This window comes from Lithobates pipiens, unplaced genomic scaffold (genome assembly GCF_037356315.1).
Source record: "Lithobates pipiens isolate NorthernLeopardFrog02 unplaced genomic scaffold, aLitPip1_a1.2 Scaffold_16, whole genome shotgun sequence".
NCBI classification, from domain to species: domain Eukaryota; kingdom Metazoa; phylum Chordata; class Amphibia; order Anura; family Ranidae; genus Lithobates; species Lithobates pipiens.
Genome location: NW_027507748.1, coordinates 451,906,237 through 451,933,492, shown reverse-complemented (window position 1 = coordinate 451,933,492; position 27,256 = coordinate 451,906,237). Strand labels below are relative to the sequence as shown.

At 43.4% G+C, this 27,256-nt stretch overlaps 1 protein-coding gene across 2 annotated transcripts in view; it reads right to left on the bottom strand.

Moving 5' to 3' along the window:
- Nucleotides 1-19,904, bottom strand: part of RGN (regucalcin) — a 48,299-nt gene extending 28,395 nt beyond the window's left edge. Inside the window, exon 1 of one of the 2 annotated variants that reach the window (XM_077482805.1) lies at nucleotides 19,773-19,904. The gene's annotated coding sequence lies outside the window, so the exon portion shown is untranslated. Of the gene's footprint in view, nucleotides 1-5,051; nucleotides 5,307-19,772 lie in introns of those variants that run through there. The other variant, XM_077482804.1, reaches the window with a different exon arrangement.
- Between the last annotated feature and the right edge of the window lie 7,352 nt (nucleotides 19,905-27,256).

Genomic DNA, 27,256 nt, shown 5'->3' with positions numbered 1-27,256 from the left:
TTTACCAGTGTGGGATCCTATTAACCGGTAGCGGTGAAGACGCTATCAATGTTTTTGTATATTTAGTATGTTTTTATCCCTCAACCTTGAAGTTAATAAATTGCTTTGTACTTTTTATCAGCCTTCATCACTGCCCCTTGCTGACTTAGTAGCCACTTTATTCCCAGGTAATCTTACCTGGGCTCGGATGCTCTGCCTCGGAGTTCTTTCTTAACCCCTGCAAAGTGCTGGAAGAGTGCCAGAAACTCTGGAGGGGAAGGTAGAGGGGGAGCTGTCATTCCAGTGTAGATTTAGCCCTATAACAGCCTGCTAGAATATTTAGGATCTGTGACAGCAGCTTCAATATGCAGCTCTGCTTGAGGAGACCATATCTGTATTATACATTACTGCCCATATACTGTACCCTCCTGCCCCCCCCCCTGTACTGTACCCTCCTGCCCTCTGTACTGTGCTCACTTACCCTCCTGCGCCCCCCTGTACTGTACCCTCCATATACAGTTAACTTGTATTACTTGAATTATTTTTCCAATTATGGGCATGAGTGGGGCCTCATGTCTAAGCTTTGCCTAAGGCCTCACAAAGCCTAGAGCTGCCTCTGATTATATGGCTTGGGTATCTACAGAAAATTTTATCCAGCTTTAGGCAAAACTTAGACACGAGGCCCCACTCATGCCCATAATGGGAAAAATATTTCAAGCGATAAACATGAACTGCTATGCAGCAAGCCTTCCAAGATTTAACAAGGGGACCAGCTTCAACCATGATGAACACCCCCACCTCTCTGTGATTTTATTTCTTTTTGACACTTTTTTGGTGAAAAGAGTAGGGGTATAATGTACCCCATCTGGGATCTAGGCGCCACCTTGTTTAAGGGAGCTTCCAGATTCTTATAAACCCCCTGCACGCAGACCCCCACAACCGCCGGAAATACTGGGCCGCAGGGCAGTATTCCAACATGATAACGACCCCAAACACACCTCCAAAATGACCACTGCCTTGTTAAAGAAGCTGAGGGTAAAGGTGATGGACTGACCAAACATGTCTTCAGACCTAAACCCTATTGAGCATCTGTGGGGAATCCTCTAATGGAAGGTGGAGGAGCGCAAGGTCTTAACAGCCACCAGCTCCATGATCTCGCCATGCAGGAGTGGAAGAGGACTCCAGTGACAATCTGTGAAACTCTGGTGAACTCCATGCCCAAGAGGGTTAAGGTAGTGCTGGAAAAAAAGGAGGGCCACACAAAATATTGACACTCTGGGCCCAATTTGGACTTTTTCACTTAGGGGTGTACTCACTTTTGTTGCCAGTGGTTTAGACATTAATGGCTGTGTGTCGAGTTATTTTGAGGGGACAGTAAATTTACACTGTTATACAAGCTGTACACTCGCTACTTTACATTGCAGCAAAGTGTAATTTCTTCAGTGTTATCACATGAAAAGATATAATAAAATATTTACATGTGAGGGGTGTACTCAATTTTGTGAGGTACTGTATATATATATATATATATATATATATATATATATATATATATATATATTTTTTTTTATCTCTGTCTCTCTCTCTCTAGTCACAAGAGAAGCCAATCAGCGAGTGTCGGCCAATGGATGACCGCTGGCACCCTCTGATCGGCGAGGAGGAAGACAGGGCAGAGCTTTGTCTATGTAAACAAAACAGAGCTCTGTCCTGTCATTGAGGATGTACTGGTTTTTGTTTCCCTGCAAATAAACATAATAAAATAAATAGAAAACAGCTCATCCCTTAGTGAAAGCACTTCATAGTACACACATAAACACTGGTTAGACACATATTTAACCCTGTGATCACCCTAGATATTTAACCCCTTCCCAGCCATCATTAGTACAGTGACAGTGTATATTTTTAGCACTAATTACTGTATTAGTGTCACTGGTTCCCGCAAAGTGTCAGTTAATGTTAGACTGCCCGCCAAACTATCACAGTCCCACTATAAGTTGCCGATCACTGTCATTACTAGTATAAAACGAAATATTATCTGTCAGATTGGATGGAGAGTGTCTGTAAACAGCAATTTTCAAGTCTTGCCACAGATTCTCAATTGGATTTAGGTCTGGACTTTGACTGGGCTATTCTAACACATGAATATGCTTTCATCTAAACCATTCCATTGTAGCTCTGGCTGTATGTTTAGGGTAGTTTTCCTGCTAGAAGGTGAACCTCCGCCCCAGTGTCAAGTCTTTTGTTTTCTTCTAAGATTGCCCTGTATTTGGCTCCATCCGTCTTCCCATCAACTCTGACCAGCTTCCCTGTACCTGCTGTAGAAAAGCAGTGTGTTCAGGGTGCAGTGTTAGTTTTCTGCCACACATAGCGTTTTGCTTTTAGGCACTCTTCCATAAAGGCCAGATTTGTGGACTAATAGTTGTCCTGTGGACAGATTCTTCCATCTGAGCTGTGGATCTCTGCAGCTCCTCCAGCGTTACCATGGGCCTCTAGCCTGTTTCTCTGATTAATGCTCTCCTTGACCGACCTGTCAGTTTAGGTGGATGGCCATGTCTTGGTAGGTTTGCAGTTGTGTCATATTCTTTCCATTTTTAGATGATGGATTGAACAGTACTTGGTGAGATGTTCAAAGCTCGGGGTATTTTTTTTAGAACCTAACTGCTTTAAACTTCACAATTTATTCCTGACCTGTCTAATGTGTTCCTTGTCCTTCATGATGCTGTTTGTTCACTAAGGTTTCTTGACAAACCTCTAAAGCCCCATACACACTATCAGTTTTTCTGCTGAGTTTTTCCTTCAGATTTACCAAAACCATATAATATGAGGTCAAACCTTAGGAGTTTCAATTTGTATGCAATCAGGCAGGCCCTTGTACTACATGGTTTTGGTAAACCTGAAGGAAAAACTCAGCAGAAAAACTGATAGTGTGTATGGAGCTTAAGGGCTTCACAGAACAGCTGTATTTATACTGAGATTAAATTACACACAAGTAGACTCTATTTACTAATTAGGTAACTTCTGAAGGCAATTGGTTTAACTAGATTTTAGTTAAGGGTATCGGAGTAAAGGGGGCTGAATACAAATGCATGCCACAGTTTTTAGATATTTATTTGTAAAAAATGTAAAAAACATTTATCATTTTCCTTCCACTTCACAATTATGTGCCACTTTGTGTTGGTCTATCACAGTGATGGCAAACCTTGGCACCCCAGATGTTTTGGAACTACATTTCCCATGATGCTCAACCATACTGCAGAGTGCATGAGCATCATGGGAAATGTAGTTCCAAAATAAATTTTCTTTTTTGGTTGTAACATGACAAAATGTGGAAAATTTCAAGAGGTATACTTTATACTTTTTCAAGGCACTATACCTGTAGATACTGGAATTTTTTAATATTTCGTTTTATACTAGTAATGGCAGTGATCAGCGACTTATAGTGGGACTGCGATAGTATGGCGGGTATTCTGACACTAACTGACACTTTGCAGGAACCAGTGACACTCATAAAGTGATTGTGCTAAAAATATACACTCACTGTATTATATGTCACTGTACTAATGATGGCTGGGAAGGGGTTAAACATCTAGAGTGATCACAGGGTTAAATGTGTGCCTAACCCGTGTTTATGTGTGTTCTGTGAAGTGCTTTCATTAAGAGATGAGTTGGTTTTTATCCCCTGCTTTGCAGGGAAACAAAAAACAGCACATCCTCACTGACAAGACAGAGCTCTGTATTGTTTACATAGACAGAGCTCCGTCCTGCCTTTCTCCTCGCCAATCAGAGGGTGCCACTTTGTGTTGGTCTATCACATAAAATCCCAATAAAAGACAATTACATTTTTGGTTATGGGGTATGAATACTTTTGCAAGGCACTGTATACCATAGTTTGTAGATGTTATAATTTTTGTACAAACCAATCAATACACGCTTATTGGAATTTTTTTTTACCAAAATATGTAGCAGAATACATATTGGCCTACTTTTTTTAAGGTATTTGAATTAAGTTTTCTTTATTGGATATTTTTTATAGCAGAAAGTAAAAATATATTTATTTTTTTGCCACAAAAAAAAATAAATAAAAAAATAGTGGTGATCAAATACCACCAAAGGAAAGCTCTACTTGTGGAAAAAAACAATGGTATAAATTGAATTTGTTTACAGCGCTGTGTAACCTCACAAATTGTCATTTAAAATAACACAGTGCCGTATAACAAAAAAATGGGCAGTCATGAAGGGGGGTATATCTTCTGGAGGTCAAGTGGGTATAGTGACTGCGAGTGTTTGTTTTTCATTTTTTAAGGTGAACTAACCCTTTGCAGCTTGGTGAATTAATGCCAGTGTCTAATGAATACAATCCTACAGAATATGAAAACAGGAAATGCTGTCAAATGATTGGCTAGCTCCAGTTCTCTTATGCCGCGTACACACGATCGGAAATTCGGCCAGCAAAAGACCGATCGGAGCTTTTGGTAGGAAAATGCAATTGTGTGTATGCCCCATTGGACTTTTGCTGGCTGAATTTCGGCCAGCAAAAAATTGAGAGCATGTTCTCAATTTTTCGGTCAGAAAAAGTTCTTATACAAAAATCCATTCATGTGTATGCAATTCCCGACACGCAAAAAGTCACGCATGCTCAGATTCAACTACGAGATGGAGGCTATTGACTACTGGCTATTGAACTTCCTTTTTCTAGTCCCGTCGTACGTGTTGTACGTCACTGCATTCTTGACGGTTGGAACTTGGTGTGACCTTGTGTACGCAAGACGGCTTGAGCGAAATCCCATCGGAATTCTGTCGGGAAAGCCATCAGAGATTTTTCCAACCAAAATTCTGATCGTGTGTACGTGGCATTAGACTACATACATGGTAGGAATCCAAGACAGAACACTTTGTTTAGTGAGTTAAATCTGACTTAATTCCTTTAAAACTACATAGGTGGCCCAAGGCCTTGAGTGACATTCACCGGGTAGCACTAAAGCTATGCTGTATGATTGTACAGGAGCATTGACAGTGTCTATATATATATATATATATATAGTAAATAAACAATTAACTTTGTAAACACTCACAAGCACTTTACTACAGGATCAGAAGGAGTTTGCAAGTCTGATGATTAGTCCAGAAACAAGACATGTAGTTACAGTCATCTCAGCTGCACGCACCATAAGCGCGCGTGACTTGAAAAAAGCAGAAGTTGATCCAGCATTCAGTTTCCTTTCAGTGGGAAATTCTGTCTGTCCTATTTCCTGCAACACAGTTTGTGTGGCATAAAGTTCGGAGGATTAGATTGCACTGCAATCCAGCATTACCAGTGATCTGAGCACTCCACCTATAGGAAAAGAATGAAACACACTTCACAAACACTCATGGGATTCTCCTTCTGCATTACTTTGCTTTAATTTGAACTGCAGGTTACACAGCTTTGGTCAATCTTCCAGCAATGCCTTGGATACTTTGAGTCACAGACACAGAACAAGTATGCAGATCAGGACTTTCCTTAGGCTCACCATACACATTACAATCACACTATACAAATCTTTGTACGTTCAAAACTATTTAATATGAGGATCCAACTCATACATATCCAATCATGCAGGTGTCTGCACTACAAAGAACCAAAAGGAGAGATCTAAAGAAGATTGTACAGTCAGATTGTAAGGGGGTGCGGAGAGCTTTAGATTTTCCTGATCTGCATACTTGTTTCAGGTGAGCAACTTTTGAAAGTACTGAAGCCAAGTTAGCATAACAGCCAGGCAATCAGTACTTTCAGAATGAGGTCTGCAGCGGCAGCTGCTATATTTTTTTCATTTTAGGTTTAAAAAAGAAGTTTGACTTCTTTTTTTTTTTTTTTTGTAGAAATCATACTTATCTATTACGCTTCTAAGATTGAAAAATGAGCAATCAAACACTACTAATCACTCAGTTCCCAGAGAGCTGGTGACTGTCAGTCACAGTTGTCTGCTCTAACCTTCCAGCACTGGGCTGTGGTGGGGGCAGAAGGGGCTAGCTCAGGCTCTTAGCAGATCGCTGAGAGGCTGAGCCAGGTACCAGTCCAGGCTTCTAGGTGAATCTTGACCATAAGGTCATGATCCTTCCTCAGCCTGGACCTGCTCTGTGATGTCAGCTGATAGTGGGCTTCAGCTGGAATGGGTCACAGGAGTGCAGAACCAACTGCACTCCTTTGATCTACAGGAGAAGTATGGCCAAAAAAACTTTGGCTGTACTTCTCCTTTAACCACTTCAGCCCCCGGACCAATTGTCAGCCTAAGGACCAGAGGTCTTTTTACAATTTCGCACTGCACTGCTTTAACTGGTAATTGCGCAGTCATGCAATGTTGTACCCAAACGAAATTTGCGTCCTTTTCTTCCCACAAAGAGAGCTTTCTTTTCATGGTATTTGATTGCCTCTGCGATATTTATTTTTTACGATATAAAAGGAAAAAAATAAAATAAAAAAAAAAAGATATTTTCTAATTTTTGTTATAAGAAAAATCGAATGAACTAAATTTTAGTCATACAAATAGGCCAAAATGTATTCAGCCACGTGTCTTTAGTAAAAAAATTTTAAATAAGCGTATATTTATTGGTTTGCGCAAACGTTATAGTGTCTACAACCTAGAGTACATTTTCTGGAATTTACACAGCTTTTAATTTATGACTGCCTATCTAATTTCTTGAGATGCTAAAATGTCAGGGCAGTACAAACCCCCCCCACCAATGACCCCATTTTGGAAAGTAGACACCCCAAGGAAATTGCTGAGGGGTATGTTGAGCCCATTGAATATTTTTTTTTGTCCCAAGTGATTGAATAATGACACAAAAAAAAAAAAAGTTTACAAAAAGTTGTCACTAAATGATATATTGCTCACACATGCCATAGTTATATGTGGAATTGCACCCCAAAATTTATTCTGCTGCTTCTCCCGAGTACGGGGATACCACATATGTGGGACTTTTTGGGAGTCTAGTCGCGCACGGCACCCCGAAATCCAATCACTGCCTTCAGGATTTCTAAGGGTGCAAATTTTTGATTTCACTCCTCACTACCTATCACAGTTTCGAAGGCCATAAAATGCCAAAATAGCACAAAACCCCCCCCAAATGACCCAATTTTGGAAAGTAAACACCCCAAGCTATTTACTGAGAGGCATGTTGAGTGCATGGAATATTTTATATTTTGCCACAAGTTGCAGGAATATTACAATTTGTTTTTTTTTGTTTGTTGCACAAAGTTGTCACTAAATGATATATTGCTCACATATGCTATGGGCATAAGTGAAATTACACCCCAAAATAAATTCTGCTGCTTCTCCCGAGTACGGGGATACCACATGTGGGGGACTTTTTGGGAGCCTAGCCACGTACGGGACCCCGAAAACCAAGCACCGCCTTCAGGATTTAAATATAAAACGATACCAAAAAAAACTGTTAGCGATCGCAGGGATCAGGCCTGACTCTGCGAACGCTGCAGTTATGTGTTTAGTGTTTTGTAAGTGACAGTGATCGATCGATACTGCACTTGAGTGGGCTGGGCGGAGGGGCAAAACGCAGGTGCTAGCAGGTATCTGGGCTGATCCCGCTAACAATGCGTTTTTTTGGAACCCTAAACTGCTGGGGACACTAGTATAGATCTGATCAGATATTGATCTGTTCAGATACTATACCACTACGGGAGGTGTATGCTTTGCGCGTGGGTGTTAGCGGTACTGGCACTAACCCAGCGCTGTCTGGGGCGACGCAGACCCTGACCCTAAAACCTAATTGATATCACCCGCCGGGTGATCAGGGGGTTAAACCTTTATTGGGTAATAAATGGTGGGTGCCCTGATGCTATAAAAAGCAAACTAACTAACCAGAGTCACCCATAACACTTATATGGTGATCACTGGTGAAAGGGTTAACTAGGGGCAATCAGGGGGTTAAAATCTTTATTAGGTAGTATATGGGGGTCCCTGACGCTATATAAAAACCTGACGGGGAACCTAAATAACTAACTGGCTAACCAGCATCACCAGTGGCACTTATATGGTGATCACTGGTGAAAGGGTTAACTAGGGGCAATCAGGGGGTTAAAACCATTATTGGGTAGTATATGGGGGTACCTTGCACTATAAAAACCTGGCGGCGAACCTAAAAAAAATAACTAGCTACCTAGCGGCACCAGTGACACTAATGCAGCAATCAGAAATCGATCGCTTAGTGACACTGGCAAAAGGGGGTGAAAGGGTTAACTCTAGGGGCAATCAGGGGGTTAAACCTTTATTGGGGGGGGTAGGGGGCTACCCTGGACCTAACACTAACTGCCCTGACAGTTTTTACTGTCACAACTGACACTAAATGCAGTGATCAGTAAATAAATGATCACTGCAATCAGTGACACTGTGACTGGGAGGGGGGGGGATCGGGGGGCGATCGGGGGGGTGATGGGGGGGGGTTTGTGTGCCTATGTGTACCTACATGTCAGTGTAGTGTTGGTGCACTTACTATTGTGTTCTCCTCGCAGTCCGGTCAAAAATACCGCCCAGAGGAGAATGACATCACTTCCTCCCTGCCTGTGTTTACACTACACAGGCGGGGGAAGCTTCTCGCGATCGAGAGGGGATGGCCAGAAACCGACGGCCATCCCCTCATCCCGGATCACTCCTGAAGCGAAACGGACCGCCGCAGCCAGCGGGAGGGGGCCCGATCGGACCCCCCACCCGCTGGAAGGCAAGCACGTACATGTACGTACTTGTGCCTGTCGCTGCCATTCTGGCGACGTACATTGCCATGCGACGGTCCTTAAGTGGTTAACTTACGAAGTGGTATCAAAAAGTTTTGAGACTAGTTTTGTAACACGCCAACAGATGGCAGCACAATGCTGCATGAACAGTCACAGGGAGCACCGACCTTCATAAGTCAGTGTGCCAAAAGACATCGTCCTGTGTACATCGGGAGCTGTACAACTGGTGTTATTCTGACCACGTGCGTTACCACGTCTGCTATTTCATCATGGATAGCAATGATGTCAATGATGACAACGGCAATACTGCAATCAGTAATTTTGGAGTGGCATGCATGCTTCAAGAGTGGAAGAACATCACTGTAAGCCGATGAGAGATCAGGAAGACCTTCAATGAGCTCAAACCCCGAAAATGTCAAAACGATTCAGCAACTTGTGCATGTTGATCGTTGGAGAACAATTGCACGTGGCACTCAAAACACTTCAAACTCCTCATTGCAGCATCACCGTAAACTTTCCAAATCATGTCAAAACGTCTCTGTGGCATATTTTCCAGTTTCACAAAGAATTTCACATTTGCTCTTTGTTCTAACTTGCTGTCCATGAAGAAATAGCAGACATGGTAACACATGTGGTCAGAATAGCGACAGTTACTCAGATCCCGATGTACACAGGTCGGTGTCTTTTAGCACACTGACTTATGAAGGTCGGTGCTCCCTGTGACTGTGGGTTGTGCTGCCATCCGTTGGCGTGTTACAAAACTATGAAGACTCATGTTTCACAGGCCGAAGCTAGGTGGATTTTTGAGTTTGGCTGTCTTATGCCAGCCAGGCTGAATATAGAAATAGACCTAGATCAGGGATATGCAATTAGTGAACCTCCAGCTGTTGCAGAACTACAATTCCCATGAGGCATAGCAAGACTCTTAGAGCCACAAGCAAGACAGCCAGAGGCAGAGACATTATGGGACTTGTAGTTTAGCAACAGCTGGAGGTCTGCTAATTGCATATCCCTGACCTAGATTGTTTTATCACCGATTTTTAATTCACCATTTGACTATATGGTTTTATCTAGAGGTCGACCGATATGGGTTTTTCTCTGGCCGATGCCGATGCCGATATTTAGAAATCATGGCGGCCGATAGCCGATATATGATGCCGATTTTTTTGGGCCGATATGTTAGGCCGATTTTATTTTATTTATTTATTTATTTTTAATCCCCCTTGATCTAACACACCTTTCCCACTGGGGCGTTTTAAGGCGCTTTTGGGCTAAAAATAGCGCCTGTAAAGTGCCTGTAAAATGGCTCCCCTGCAGTCTGTGTGAAAGACAGAGTGCTTTCACACTGAGGCGATGCACTAACAGGATCTTAAAAAAAAGTCCTGCAAGCAGCACGTTTGGAGTGGTGTATACCGCTCATCCACCACTCCTGCCCATTGATATGAATGGGCACTGCCGAAGCGCATGCAATGCGATTTGGCAGCGGTGCTTCATGGGCGCATTTAACCTCTTCCTTGGCCGCTAGCTGGGTTATATGTGCCCCACTAGCAGCCAAATAGCACCGCTAAAATGATGGTAAAGAGCCGCTAAAACTTGCGTTTTACCATCAACGCCTGCCCGCTCCAGTGTGAAAGCGGCCTTCATACGTGATACAGAAAATTTCTTACACTTAAACATTTATTAAACAAAACAAACCTCCAATCAGTTTACTTGTATGTATGATTTAGATAAAATATATATATTAAATAAAAATAGGTAGTCAAAACTTTTGGACAAAAAAAAAAAATGGGCTAACTTTACTGTTTTTATTTTATTTTTATTTTTTAATTCGTGTATTTTTTTCCCAAAAAAATGCATTTGAAAGACCTCTGTGCAAATGCCGTGTGACATAAAATATTGCAACAACCGCTATTTTATTCCCTAGGATCTCTGCTAAAAATATATATATAATTTTTGGGGGGTCTAAGTGATTTTCTGGCAGAAAATACAGGATTGTTTACTTGTAAGCAACAAGTGTCAGAAAAGATTTAGTCTTTAAATGGTTAAACTGAGAACTTCTACACACTGAGATGACTTCATTCATTCAAGTGTAAACATTGTATCTTTCTGTTCTTTTCTTGGCAGCCTGCCCAGAGTGGAGGAAAGGGTTGCTATGACGACTCAGTCAACTTAGACCATTCTATACAGAAGTCATTTCAAAGTCCCGCTGTAGTTCTAAATCGGCTTTTTATCAGCACAAATCGGCCGATGCCGATTATTTAAAAAACGGCAAATATCGGCCGATATATCGGCCGGCCGATATATCGGTCGACCTCTAGTTTTATCATATAAATTGTATCCTATGGAATGAATAGTGAGTGCCCTTTAGTACTTTTAAGGGTTAACATATTTAGAGGTAAAAATTAGCTTCCTTTTTTGTATATTAATTTAGAAACATAAACATGAGATTTTGGAAATATAGGCATGAGATTCCATATATGTCCTCTAGAGGGCGGTATAGCTCAATTGTTGGTTGCTATAGTGTTTCTTATACACTGTTAGTAATTTTATTATTATTTTTATCTATAATATCATTAAGAGTATGTTACTATCTTGACCCCTCTTTTTCATCTTTGTATATTCTGAGGCTGTTTTCGATTTCATGTCAATCACAGCCGAGATGAAGGATATGAGCTTGTATTTAGCTGGAAGTAAAGTTGGTTTTAAATTTTAACTATATATGAAAGAGTATTTTTGATGTATATAATGTCCAAAAGAAGAAACTGTTTTCTATTTGGCTATTTTTTAAATCTTATACTTTTTTTTTGATATCTAAAAGCAATGAGTTTGATTTGACCAATGGCGGTCGTTTTTCTAGTATTTAGGCTCTGGTAAAATGGGGATAATTGAAAATGCTGAGGTTGTTGTACGTTTAGCATCTCCTGACAAAGTTCATTGGAACAAAACCCATATGAAGCGGCCAACGCATGGTGAAGTACTGTAGGGGGCAGGCACAATAATTCTGCAGTCAGTTGAAGTTCGTGAAACACTCCTTTTGTACAATATTGAGCCTTTATCCTAGGCAAAAAAAACTTATTTTGGAAGTGATTTTTTCTTTCTGGCTTTTAATAGATGGTGTTACACTAAGATCCCCCCTCTTTCCGCCATGTACATTTATTAAGGGACTATATGCTAAAGCCTGTGAATGAAGGAAGACCAGTACTGGATTTAATGACATTGCTTGTATGACCAATTTATTGGATTAATGGGTCATCTCCATTTGGTGAGCCAGTTTCCACTGGGGTGGGACAGCTTTTTTGTCTGATTGAAGAAAAGAAACATCTGCATATGCTGCAGATTGATTCACATTGAAGAGGATCTTTGTTTCTTTTTTTTCCAGTTGATCTGTATAATTTATAAATTATGTATTAAAAAAAATAACAGTACATTTGAATATTTTGGGCTAGAATGTGACATCTCTCTACTTCCAAAATGTAATCCTATTTAAAAAGATGATATTATTTGCATGAAAACTTTAAAATGTTGAACTATTTGTGAACATACAATTTTAATGTGTCATTTTATGCAAATATGTGCATTTTTTAACCTGCTTATGAAACAATGCAGCTTCAGATAAATATATCAGGCTGAACCAGGACTTATCTCTTGCCTCAGAATTATGAAATGTCATTTCATAATAAAATCTAAATATTTTTAATCTGCTGTTTTCATTAACTCCTTGCTGTCGCTGTCTGTACACATATACGCGGCCTCTTGGAAGAGGGTCTTTATCTGTGAAGATGCATATAGGCATACTGGTGTTTGCGCTGGGAATGCGCTGCACAGCACACTCCCAACACAGAGATCGGGCTCCCACGAGAGCCCTACCTCCAGTACTAATGATTGTGAACTCAGAGTCCCGGTTCCTGATCATCCAATTGCAGTGATAGATTTTGATTGGCTATCGCAGTGATCAGTCACTGTGTAACACGCTGGTGTTTTTTTTTTTTTGTCTTGAATGGAGAAAAAGGTACATTGTATCTTTTGTTTTTTTCTCCTGCTAAAGGGAAAAATGTAAACAAAAACAAATATGTGCATAAAAAAAAAGAAAGAAAATGTAAAAAAATTAAGTTAAAATAGGTCGATCAAAGTTAGGGTTAATGACAGGGTCAGTATATCTTTTGAAAAAAAAAAAAAATTTAAACTTAGGATTAGTATCAGTTAGGCCGCGTACACACGGGCGGACTGTTCGCCCAACCTTGTCCGCTGAACAGTGTTTGGGCGGACAGTCCGCTCGTGTGTGGGCTTTCAGCGGACAGTTTCAGCGGACAGTTGGACGGACAAAGTCTTTCGGAAATTCCGAAAAACTGTCCGCTGAAACTGTGTTTGAGCGAACAGTCCGCCCGTGTGTGGGCCTGTCCGCTGTACTTTCGAAATGAGCGGACTGTTCCCGCTCGGAAAGTCCGCCCATTTCGAGTGCGTGTACAGGTAGGCGGGGCCCGCGAAGGAGACGTCGCGGGCTCCGCCGCCTGGAATGGGCTTAAAGGGGAACCCCAACGCCGAATAAAATCGGCGTGGGGGTTCCCCCAAAGTCCACACCAGACCCTTGTCCGAGCACGCTACCCGGCCGGCCAGGAAAGGGGGGCGAGCGAGCGCGCCCCCCCTCCTGAGCCGCACCAGGCCGCGTGCCCTCAACATGGGGGGGTGCCTTGGGGAAGGGGGGGCTGCGCGGCCCCCCCACCCCAAAGCACCTTGTCCCCATGTTGATGAGGACAAGGGCCTCTTCCCGACAACCCTGGCCGTTGGTTGTCGGGGTCTGCGGGCGGGGGGCTTATCGGAATCCGGGAGCCCCCTTTAAGAAGGGGGCCCCCGGATACCGGCCCCCCACCCTATGTGAATGAGTATGGGGTACAATGTACCCCTACCCATTCACCTGTGAAATAAAGTACAAAAAAAAAACACAACACAGGGGAAAAAATATTTTATTGCACAGCTCCGGGGGTCTTCCGTCTTCGGGGGTCTTCTCGCCGGACTCCTCCGCTATGTGTGTGTAGCTCTTTTACTAGCGGAGGAGTCCAGCTTTCTTCCTCCCCGCCGCCGGCCTCTTCTCCCGACTTCGGGGGTCTTGTCCCCCTCTTCGGTTCTTCTGCCGGGCCACCGCGCCTTCTTGTAGCTCTTTTACAGGCGGTGGCCCGGTCTTCTGTCGCCGCTGTCGCTGTCGCCGCCTTCCGTTCTTGTTCTTCTTCTTGTTCTTCTTCTTCTTCTCCAGGCGATGTTGACACGTCGCTTCCTCCGGCCGGAATGCCAGAGACACGCTCCGCTGCCACTTATATAGTGACAATGGGGCGGTGTCACATGGTATATGTCACATGGGTTGGTCACATGGTGACCCCACCCCCTTACGATGTCATAGTCCCCATGTGACATCAACCCATGTGACCAACCCATGTGACATATCATGTGACCCCGCCCCATTGTCACTATATAAGTGACCGCACAGCGTGTCTCTGGCATTCCGGCCGGAGAGAGCGACGTGTCAACATCGCCTGGAGAAGAAGAAGAAGAACAAGAAGAAGAACAAGAACGGAAGGCGGCGACAGCGACAGCGGCGACAGAAGACCGGGCCACCGCCTGTAAAAGAGCTACAAGAAGGCGCGGTGGCCCGGCAGAAGAACCGAAGGCGGCGACAGAAGAACGGAAGGCAGCGGCGACAGAAGACCGGGCCACCGCCTGTAAAAGAGCTACAAGAAGGCGCGGTGGCCCGGCAGAAGAACCGAAGAGGGGGACAAGACCCCCGAAGTCGGGAGAAGAGGCCGGCGGCGGGGAGGAAGAAAGCCGGGCTCCTCCGCTAGTAAAAGAGCTACACACACATAGCGGAGGAGTCCGGCGAGAAGACCCCCGAAGACGGAAGACCCCCGGAGCTGTGCAATAAAATATTTTTTCCCCTGTGTTGTGTTTTTTTTTGTACTTTATTTCACAGGTGAATGGGTAGGGGTACATTGTACCCCATACTCATTCACATAGGGTGGGGGGCCGGTATCCGGGGGCCCCCTTCTTAAAGGGGGCTCCCGGATTCCGATAAGCCCCCCGCCCGCAGACCCCGACAACCAACGGCCAGGGTTGTCGGGAAGAGACCCTTGTCCTCATCAACATGGGGACAAGGTGCTTTGGGGTGGGGGGGCCGCGCGGCCCCCCCTTCCCCAAGGCACCCCCCCATGTTGAGGGCACGCGGCCTGGTACGGCTCAGGAGGGGGGGCGCGCTCGCTCGCCCCCCTTTCCTGGCCGGCCGGGTAGCGTGCTCGGACAAGGGTCTGGTGTGGACTTTGGGGGAACCCCCACGCCGATTTTTTTCGGCGTTGGGGTTCCCCTTTAAGCCCATTCCAGGCGGCGGAGCCCGCGACGTCTCCTTCGCGGGCCCCGCCTACCTGTACACGCGCTCGAAATGGGCGGATTTGCCTCCTTACGTGGGCGAGTCCGTTCATTTCAAAAGTTGAGCGAACTGTTTGCCCAACCTTGTTCGTCAAACAGTCCGCTCGTGTGTGGGCAAGTCCGCTCATGCAAATTTTGAGCGGACTGTTTGCCGAAACTGTTTGACGAACAAGGTTGGGCAAACAGTCCGCGCGTGTGTACGCGGCCTTAGGCTCCATGCACACTGAAGCTGATAAACTGCAGTTTATTGGAGTTTGGGCGTTTTTTGTAAAAGCCCATAAAGTCCACTCTATGTTAGCCTATGTGTCCATGCACACATGGACGTTTTTCAGCTTTAATGAGCAGTGGAGTTTATGGGCTTTTTTCTGAACGCCAGAAATTCGCGTTTAAAGTGCCGTTTTTCAGCGGCAAAAAACGACAAACGCTCATTAACGCTCATTAACGCTCATTAACGCTCATTCATTAGTGTTCGGCATTCTATTTTTCAATGCATTGTGGGATTTTTGGAGTGTCCTCTGTGTATTTTTATAAAAAACGCCCATTAACGCTAACGCTGTAAAACGCTCATTAACGCTCATTAACGCTAGTATAAAACGCTGTTAAAAGCAGGTTTTTCAACCAGCGTTTTCTGCCAGCAATCTGGCGTCCAGAAATAGCTTTTTTGAGCTTCAGTGTGCATGGAGCCTTAGCGTGCCAGTGTGTTTTAGGTAGCATGGAAATAAAAAACAAAACAGAATGGACACTATTTTTTCTGGGACCTATTACAAGAAATATATACATATGTAGTATTGCTGTGATTGGCAGGAGCAGGAGAATTTATTTTTGGGTTATTTTTCCTGGTGGTGGGTTATGGCATAGCAAGAAATGTACAGCAACATTTAATTTATATATATATATATATATATATATATATATATATATATATATATATATATATATATATATATAATCTTTTTGGACCAATTTTCCTTTAATAGTTAAAAAAAATCAAAAAAAAAATGAGGCGGTATAAATCACCTGGATACACCAAGTAGTTTACATGTTCAGTTTTATTAACACATACCAAAGTTGCAAAACTGTGTTCAGGAATTGGATTGGTTTTACCCTCTGTCATAAAGGGGTTAAAATAATACCCAATGATCCTGCCAGTGGGGTCCATGTTCAGGCCCTTTATATTATAGAGTGGTAGAAATCTGTCCTTGCTTCCCAGTTGCGCTCTTGTGTTGTCACAAGTGCGTTAGTTTGGGACTGTAAGTGGCTATTCCAACACACACACACACACACACACACATTAAGCAGGCATATACTACTGTTGTTACTACCAGGAAACCTGCACTGAGAAAAAAAAAACTGCAGCCATCACTGTTGCAGGTAAGCAGGAATTTGCTGAAAAGTGGCTAAAAGAGATCAACAGCACTGAGTTACAACAAAGTATGAAAAAAGTGAAAACATATGTTATGTAAAAAAAAAAAAAAGGTAATTTTACCCATTGGTATCATACGCCACTGCACACTAATTACCCCTTGCTATCATAGTCTTGCTGGGGATGTGGCTCAATACCAGGAAGCATGCTACAAATCGTTTGGTCTTGTCTGTCCCTTTAGTCCATCTTGTCACAGGTCCATATTACTGCCCTGTGTTTTTTCTCCTGTTCCATAATAAAGTGCCCATCAAGGTTTAAATAAATAAATAAAGATCAGTGGTAAAACTGCTGTATCCCTCATACCCACATCCATTCAGCAGTGGATTTGTCACATTGAAGACATTAGACACATGGTAGACTCGAAAAACTCCTCATCCTTCCCTATACCCCAGAATTAGCCTGTATTTGGACCACTCATTATCTCTCCCCAAGCTTGTCCACTTGTCCATAGTATCCATATTACCCCTGTTGGAGTGTGTCCCCACACCATATGTGACTTTCTACTCTTGTGCACAATGGGAAGCTGATAATTGTTTCTAGCTTTACCATTAACACAATTGCTGTTTTTCAATCACCTATACTAGCTTTGAACATTATGTACAGCCTGAATGATCATTGTATGCAACATGTAGTTGAATATTTGCCTCCCTCACTTGATTGCATTTGGCATTGGAGACAGATGTGGTCACCTTGTTCTCTATTCCCCACATTACCACTTGTGAATTCTGTATGTATTTATAACTATGAGTAAAAAAAAATGCATAAAAAGTGAAAAAATTGAAATGGTTTATGATGCACAGTTTTTCAGGAAATTAGAGGTATGTCTACTTTAAGACACTGATTTATTTGAAGTAGCCATGTTGGACTTTGCTGCACCTTGTATGTGAAGTTAATTTGAGTGGTCCAATATCTAACATTTTCTATATTCCCTGAATCTTCATTTGATCCTCTGGTTCAGATATATTAAAACCCACTATCTAGTAAATAGTATAAATACAAACCCAATTTCAGAAGGCCAGACATACATTACAGAGGATCCTGCCTGATTCACAACAGATTATATCAAATGTATTGGAGCTAGGGGCCAAGATAATATCTGGACTTTGTTGAACAAATATAATAATAGTGCTCCATGAAAACAAGCTAAGACTTTAAAACAACCATCATTATGCCTAGTGAAGCAAGCTAACTTATTTGCTCAAAAAAAAAGTAATGTAAAGTAATAAGCAACAATTACATATGTATGTATATACTATCCATAAAGGTACCCTACTTATAGACATGTTAACAGTCACCAGATTTGGTGATTTTTGGATGGATAAGGTGATGAACTCATGTCTATGTTCAAACACAGATTCCACATATGTAATCATCAGACAAAATAGAATATCTAATTACAATCATTTGCCCTATGAGTAATCGGGACCAGATGCGTTTGTGTGCCCCTACTCCTTACATACCAGTTTGAATAAAATCGTTATGCTTAATGCTAAAAACTGGCTATGCAAAAATCTAGAGGCAGTCCCATTCATGACCTAACGTAAAACTGGGCTCTGATGCCTTTGGCTTCATATACTGTAGATCTCTTAAAGAGAGTATTTGCTCTCAAAAACACACCTTGCTACGCTTTTTCCTGTTAGCTGCCAGACAACTTATCCCCCTATTCTGGAAAACCACTACCACCTCCCTCCTTTCCTTATGGGTCTCAATAGGCCACAACATTATGTGCATGGAAGAGATGATAGCCCTAGACAATGACATCTTTGACAAATTTTAAATCCTATGGCTCATATGAAAGCGATGCTGGCACCCCATAGACAACCCAGACACACCTTCTGATCCCATCACACAGGTCTGTTGCACCCGGGTCTGCTCAAGCCCCCTCTAACCTTTCCCTCTCCCACACTGCATCTACTTTACCCCCCTAACCCAGCATAGAAATAAAAAATAAAAAAGCAGAATGCACACCATTTTTTCTGGGACCTATTACATGTCAAACAAGAGGGTTATGGCAATAGCAAGATTGAGTAATGATTGTAATTACTTTGATTGTAATCTCCCCCCCCCCTTCCCTCTTTCCCTCCCTCTCCCCTCCTCCCCACTTCTATGTCTCCATACCTTAGACCCAGATGCTTTACTTCCCAACTCTGATCGTTCACTCTGCAATACACAACCATTTTAGCCGCCTGATCTTAACAGATGGCTGTGTTTGTACTCCTTACTGGATTGTATCCTAAAGCGTACTAGATATGGGACTTACATTGTATTGCTTTATGTATTAAACATCTGGTCATTAACTATGTTATTTTATCCTGTTAAACACAAAACCGTATTTGACTCTAAAGAGAGTATTTGAAATCTTCACATACCTGGATTACTCGCATCAATTTGTTTTGAGTTGTATAAAAAGTGTAAATTTCAAGGGGTTGTGGCATACACATATATAAAGTACAGCTGTTATCAGGACAGTGCCATACATTGACTTCACGATGGGGGCTCTGTGCTTTGCATGGTAGTCAAACCACATGTTAGAAATACTGGGGGGTGGGGTGTGGATAAACCATTTATAATTACTTTCATTGGATCTAAATGGTTTGGTGCTGAAATGGTTTAATAAGTCATATGAGTGATGGCTTTATTGATCAGCACACATAATGGAAAATGTATTCATCTATTTTTTGGCCCAATTTGGCGATATTCATTGGTAGAAACGAATAAGAACTAAAAACTAATAGAAAAAAATGTGTGGTCATGGAGAACATCAATGTAACTCCGGAAGCAATGGATGACAACCTACATCTTAAACTTTTGTGTTCTTATGCCCAGGCACTTACATTCAAGCTTTCTGACCAAGATTCTAATATCCAAGCTTTTCTGGCTGCTACTTGAAGACATCCTTTTTCAACCAACACACACACACATATATATATATATATATATATATATATATATATATATATATATATCCTGAAATCTAAGTGGTTTCAGATCATTGCTCAATTATATCTAAATAATAGAGTAGAAATATTAATAAAATTTGCACAAGCAGCTGAATATCTAATACTGATTGACCTATCGTCTATCATTTTCAGTGCAAATAAAGGTTTTTAAACAATAAGACCCAGTACACTCTAAAAATGCACTCTACATGGCTATCCTTTCTGTAGCGAGATTCATCATACACTAGAAAAATCATATATACAACAAACAGAACATAACAGAGTCGATCTTACTTACAGAAATCAGTGCTGGCTTCCTTGTGATGGCTCGAAAGTGCTGTCAACTGTCAGGTTTATATTTGTCAGGTCTATTAATATTTAACATCAGTGGATAATGCACCTTTGAAACATCAGCTTAGCATGATTAACAAAATACTCTTGGCTAATCATCCAGAAACCTTAGGCTTCTTCAGCACTTTCTCCATTCTGTAGGACCAAGTTTGGAAATGGGTCAGAAAAAGGGCACTGAATATTTACCAACCCAGCACAAATCTGTAACCAGATCCTTAGAATTGAACTACTGAGCACAAATTATGAACGGTTAAGTAACAGGCATGCTCAGTTTTATAACATGTGGTGACTGTACTCAGCTATTACCTGTGCTTTACATCATTTAGCAAATCATAATTGGCCTTATGATTGAGTGTTGGTCTGTTTTGCGTTGGCAATAAATCAGGTTTGAGCTTTCACGCAGGAGACTATGGACGTGGGCCCATATATTTTCCCTGTCCAAAACACACAAACTGCAGCTTCTAGATGGGCAATAGCCACACAGGAAAGAATTGGATTTGTATATGAAATGCATTTTATGCAGCAAAATGTTAAGAGTTTGATGCATGAAAACAGTCTAATCAGCTTTTTAGCTGCATTTATTTGGCAGGGAGATTTTTGATGATGTTTACATCAGCTGAAGCACAGCTACCATGGTTTACAGTGTATCTGGAAAGTAATCAAAGCACTTCACTTTTTTACATTTCCTTATGTTACAGCCTTATTCCAAAATGGATTATATTCATTATTTTCCTCAAAATTCTACAAACAATACCCAATAATGGGAAAGAGGTTTGTTTGAAATCTTTTCAAATTTATAAAAAATAAAATAAAACCACATGTACATAAGCATTCATAGCCTTTACTCAATACTTTGTTGACGCACCTTTGGCGTATGATGCTTCAAGCTTGGCACACCTATTTTTGGCCAGTTTCTCCCATTCTTCTTTGCAGGACCTCTCAAGCTCCATCAGGTTGGATGGGGAGCATCAATGCACAGCCATTTTCAGATCTCTCCAGAGATGTTCAATCAGGTTCAAGTCTGGGCTCTGGCTGGGCCACTTAAGGGCATTCACAGAGTTGTCCCTTAGCCACTCCTTTGTTATCTTGGCTGTGTGCTTAGGGTTGTTGTCATGTTGTAAGATGAACCTTTGCCCCAGTATGAGGTCCAGAGTGCTCTAAAGCAGGTTTTCATCAAGAATGTCTCTGTACATTTATCTTTCCCTCAATCCTTACTAGTCTCCCAGTTCCTGCCAATGAAAAACATCCCCGCAGCTTGTTGCTGCCACCACCATGCTTAACTGTAGGGTTGGTATTGGCCTGGTGATAAGTGGAGCATGCTTTCCTCCAGACATAACGTATGCCATTCAGGCCAAAGAGTTCAATCTTTGTTTTTAATCTTTGTTTCATTAGACCAGAGAATTTTGTTTCTTTTGGCAAACTCCAGGCAGGCTGTCATGTGCCTTTTACTGAAGAGTAACCTCTGTCTGGCCACTCTACCATACAGGCCTGATTGGTGGAGTGCTGCAGAGATGGTTGTTCTTCTGGAAGGTTCTCATCTCTCCACAGAGAAATGCTGTCAGACTCAGAATGACCATCGGGTTCTTGGTCAGCTCCCTGACTAAGGCCCTTCTCGGCCGATCACTCAGTTTGGCCGGGCAGCCCCCTCTAGGAAAAATCCTGGTGGTTCCAAACTTTCATTTACGGATGATGGAGGTCACTGTGTTCAATGGGACATTCAATGCTGCAGACATTTTTCTGTACCCTTCCCCAGATCTGTGCCTCGATACAATACTGTCTCGGAAGTCTACAGACAATTCCTTGGACTTCATGGCTTAGTTTGTGCTCTAACATGCACTGTTAACTGTGGGACCTTATATAGACAGGTGTGTGCTTTTCCAAATCATGTCCAATCAACTGAATTTACCATAGACAGACTCCAATCAAGTTGTACAAACATCTCAAGGATGATCAGCGGAAACAGGATGCACCTGAGCTCAATTTTAGGTGTCATGGCAAAAGCTGTGAATACTTAGGTACATGTGATTTGTTATTTTTTTTTATTTGTAATAAATTTGCAAATATTTCAAACAAACTTCTTTCACGTTGTTATTATGGGGCATTGTTTGTAGGATTTTGAGCAAAATAATTAATTTAATCAATTTTGGAATAAAGCTGTAACATAACAAAATGTGGAAAAACTGAACCGCTGTGAATACTTTCCAGGTGCACTTTAAAACACATATCCCTCAATGCACTCCAAGAGAAGGATTTAATGGCGAATAAAAAAAACAATATTTTTGACTCACCTTTTCCTTGTTTGAAAGGGGACCTTTAGCTACCCGTAAGACAACCCAGTATAAACAGGGGTCAAGTCCTGGGAAAAAAAAATGTGTGGGAGCTCCCACCCAAGATCCATTCCCCCACTAACAAAAAAAAAATGATACGCTCATATGCATATATATTTCACAGAAAATACAGTGCAGCATTTATTGTAAAGTCCAGTTTATAAAAACAAAATAAGTTAACTTGTCAAACTAATAGAATAATCACCACAAGAACGGAGGGGGGGGAGCAGAACGGAGGGGGAGAGCAGAACAGAGGGGGACATGGAGGAAAACTGGAGGGGGACAGCAGCAGAATGGAGGGGGGCAGTAGCAGAACGGAGGGGGACACAGAGGAAAACTGGAGGGGGACAGCACCAGATTGGAGGGGGAGTAAGGGAGACAGCACCAGAACGGAGGGGGAGTGGGGGAGTGGGGGAGACAGCAGCAGAACGGAGGGGGAGTGGGGGAGACAGCAGCACAACGGAGGGGGAGTGGGGGAGACAGCAGCAGAACGGAGGGGGAGTGGGGGACACAGCAGCAGAACGGAGGGGGAGTGGGGGACACAGCAGCAGAACGGAGGGGGAGTGGGGGACACAGCAGAACGGAGGAGGAGTGGGGGAGACAGCAGCAGAACGGAGGGGGAGTCAGCAGCAGAACGGAGGGGGAGTGGGGAACACAGCAGTAGAACGGAAGGGGAGTGGGGGACAGCAGCAGAACAGAGGGGGAGTGGGGGAGACAGCAGCAGAACAGAGGGGAGTGGGGAAGACAGGAGCAGAATGGAGGGGGAGTGGGGGACAGCAGAACGGAGGGGGAGAAAGCAGCAGAACGGAGGGGGAGACAGCAGCAGAACGGAGGGGGAGTGGGGGAGACAGCAGCAGAACGGAGGGGGAGTAGGGGACACAGCAGCAGAATGGAGGGGGAGCATGCTCACTGTAACTAACAAAGTGTGTGTAACACACTAACCTGGAAGTTTATCAATGACTCTGGCGGGCAGCAAACTCGTGGCGGACCTCGTGGGCGGGAGGACTCGGAGGCTCAGCTCAGGAGAGGAGAAGTTGAACTGGAGAAGTCTAGCAGCTCAGAGTTGGACTGCACTGCTGGCAATGTGCTACAGCAGCTGCGGGAGTAGTTGGCAGCGGCCCCGGGACTGTCTGGCACTTACTGGGCAGTGGGCACAGGCTGGATCCTTGCCAGCAGTAAGTGTGGCTCTGTCTGGTGTGGTGTCTGTGGCTGGGCTGCTCTCGCTCTTGCTCAGCCTAGCCACCAGTTACTCAAGCATTTGCAGGAAGCAGCTGCTAACGGGAACTGTGTTCCTGTTGGGGAAAAAGTACAGGAACTCCCTTCCCATGCGTTCCCGCAGGACTTGAGCCCCGAGTATAACCCACTTACTCCCAGCATGCCTCAGTTTTGTAGTAAGAAATGGTAGGAGTGGCTCACATGAACAATAGGGTGGGAGCTGAGAACTTTGCAAACGTGAACACAAGACCAGGTGGCAGTTTTGGAAATCTGAGAATAATGCCTGAGGCCGGGTTCACACTATAGCGATGCGGGAACGCCGCGAATCTGCGGCGTTTACCCGCATCGCACACCTCCCGCCGGCAGTTCACACTGCCCTATGCGGACGGCTGGGAGTGTCAATGTTATGTTAATGACACCCCCAGATCCATCGGCATATCGCAGTGCGATCTGCCGACTCGCACAGGAATCGGATCGCATGGTGTGAACCCCCATGCGATCCGATTCTGTTGCGGACCCAAAAAAGGGTCCCGTGCGAGTTTGCTGCGGGAGTGCTGCGAATTCAGCCATACTATCTGTATGGCTGAACTCGCATCGCTACGGAGATCGGATGTGATTTGCTGTGCGAATCACATCCGGATCTCCCCCCGCAGCGGTGTGAACCGGGCCTTAAGGTGAAAAGCCCATGAAGCACTATCAGACCTAGTAGAGTGGGCCTTAACTGGAAAAGGGAAATCTTGTCCTTAAAGTGAATGTAAACCCAATTCATGAAATTTGAGCTGGGTACATTTATCTGTAGTGTTTTCTTTTCTCTCTCCAAAGCAGTCCAGTGTGTTTCTTCTGTTCCGTAGCTCTGTTATCAGCCTGATAGGAGTGGGAGTGTGTGCCTTTCCTCAAATCAGCTGTCTTGGCTGTATGCCAATAATCCACTCCTAGTGCTGAACAAAGAAAATCTGTAACACAATGTGCACTTTCTAAATGATATATAAAGCTGAAGTTTCCCCCCTGTCTATCATCTGAGGCTGTTCACTTCACTGGGTGAGGATTTACATCCACTTTAAGTTGATAGGCTTCAATGATAAGATATCCAATCCACCTAGAATAGGAGGAAAAAGAAGCAGCCTGCATACCTCCCAACTTTCTGAAATGGGAATAAGGGACACTTATTAGCAAAAGTATGTAGACACAGCCCCCCCCCCCCCCCCCCCCCCCAGCGTCTTGAGAATTGTATAAAAAAAAAAGAAGATTGCTTAAACCCACAAATACTTTTTTTTTTTTTTTTTAACACCACTGTTAGGCTCCATTTACACAATGTGTTTTTTCATGCTTTTTTCAGAAACATATTACATTTTTTTACAAATCTTTTGTTTAGTCAAAGGGAGAGGTCCATGGGCCCCTGACACGAAATAACCAACATATCAAAGTATACAGAACATATAGAAATCAGTACAAAAGAGAAAGTAAGACACCAATTTGTCCAGCTCTAACCAGAGGTATATTGTTCAGTATGGTAATCCCATGTGTCTCTTTTTTTACGTTCATAACATAGAAACAAGAACCAGCTGCAGCTGTGAAAACACAGGACACAAAGAGGAAAAACAGAGAGAGGAAAGGTAAAAGACTAAAGAGTAGATTAGATAGATAGAAAAACAGCAGATGGGTGAGAGGGGAGGGGGAGGGGGAAACAAAAAGCTGGGGGGGGGGGGGTCGATCTCTAGGACCTGATTGATGTGTGACTGCTATTTTAGTTTCCAAATAGAATGCAACCCTCCTCAGAATAGACAAACATGTTCCAAAGTGACCATGTCTTGGAATATCGTTCTTGTTGGTGTTGAGCTGTTAGAATTAGGTCCTCAAATTTATTCATTTGTTCTACTTTGCTGAGCCACTTCCCGATAGTAGGGGATTGTGGGGTTTTCCACTTCAGTGGGATACATGATTTGGCTGCGTCAAGGAGGCAACGGATAATTGATTTTTTTGTAGGATTTCACCGGGGCAGCTGAGAGGTGGACAAGGAAGAAGGCTGGGTCTTCCGGAATTTGCAGATTTGAGAATTTCTGGGCAATGTCCTTGACCTCTGACCAAAATTATGCTATAACTGGGCATGACCAAAAGACGTGTAGTAGTGTACCCCGCTCCTCCTGGCATCTCCAGCATTTATCGATGTTGCAGGGTAAATTTTACTTCGCCTCGCTGGTGTCCTATAGCACCTGGTTAAGATTGTAAAATTGGTTTCCTGTATTTTTGTGCAGATTGATGATTTTTATGTGAAACGGAGGACACATTGTTTTTGTTGCGGGCTAAACGTGTGATTTAAGTCTCGTTCTCATTCAGCAATGCAGTTTAGGGAGTGGGGGTCTGAGGGAGTAATTAGGAGATTATCCATGTTCGAGAGCGTGTGTGGAAATGCCCCTTCAGGTGAACATATTTCCTCTAAGGTTGTGAGTGGTTGGTCAAAATTGTTTGGGGGGGGGGGGGGGGATCCCAAAGGAAGTGAGAAAGTTGGAGAGCATTCCAAAACTTCAGGTGAAAAGGCCCCAGCGGGTCTATTAAGTCTTGTAGCAAGGGCCATTTTCCCCTGTGTTAGGAAGTGTGAGGCCAGAGAATACCCTGAAAGCTATAGGTCAGGGATATGCAATTAGCGGACCTCCAGCATACCTTTGCCGTCTGGCTGAGTATCGAGTGTGACTTTACCTTATTAGGCAAGGAGTCGTAGCACCATGGAGCTCTATTCAAGGGGATAGGGCTCAGATCTTGTTCAAGCTGAACCCACAACTTGAGTTGTTAATTTCTTTTTTTTTAACATGGGTTCCTATGAAACACATTCACATCAATGCATTTTTGTGCCTCTGTTTTTGAAAAGGTTGGGGACTATTTTACCCGCAAAATGCAGCATTTTGCATGTAATAGACTTCAATGGACCCACATCCAAAATGCAAGTGCTGCACTTTTAATGCAATTTGTGTTTTTTTTTGGCTACTTTTCATTCACTCTATATAGCTGGTTGCTAAGGAGCAGGCCGGGAAGCCTGCCACTGCGTCCTTAACAACTTATGAGTCATTAGCTCTCAGCTGGCTTCCCCACTGACAGCGTAATGTAAAAAAAAAAAAACACAACAGCATTGGGTCCACCCCCAAAACCCTTATCTGAGCATGCAGCCCAGCAGGTCAGGAAAGGGAGGGGACAAGCAAGCACATCCCCCAGGCCACAAGCCCTCAATATAGGGGGGTACTTTGGAGACCAGGGCCTCTTCCCCACAGCCCTGGCCGGTGCTTGTGGGGGTCTGCAGGGTGGGGGGCTTATCAGAATCCGGAAGCCCCCTTCCCCAGATTCCAGCACCCCCCCCCCATATGAATGAGTAGTGTAGTGTGATGAGACCGTTTTTGTAAAGTCCTTTATTCAAAAAAAAAGTCTTCTCACATTTCTTCCTCTGGTCATCTTCCTCCTCTGCAAACCCGCTGGGGAAAAAAAAACGAAAAAAAAACTCCTCCGATGCTCTGCCCCACCATTCTGTCTGCTTCGATATCGCACATTTCATATGGGGCATGGTCATTGAATGGGGTCATCCCGAGACCCCACCCCATTGTGACATCACGGAACCATCATGTCAGGACGGTGACGTCACAAGGGGCCGGCGTCTCTGAATGAAGTCTGAATGAAGACCAGAGGAAGAAGACAAAGGAAGAAGTGGGGGAAGACAGAGGAAGAAGACCGGAGGAAGAAGACGGCATATTTAATAAAGGACTTGTCAAAAACTGTCTATTGTCACACTACACTACTTTTTTTGTGAATAGGTAGGGGTACAATGTACCCCATACTCCTTCACATAGAGCCACCACCCCTTCCCCAAAGCGCCGCAGCCGCACATGTTGAGGGCATGACCCCCCGG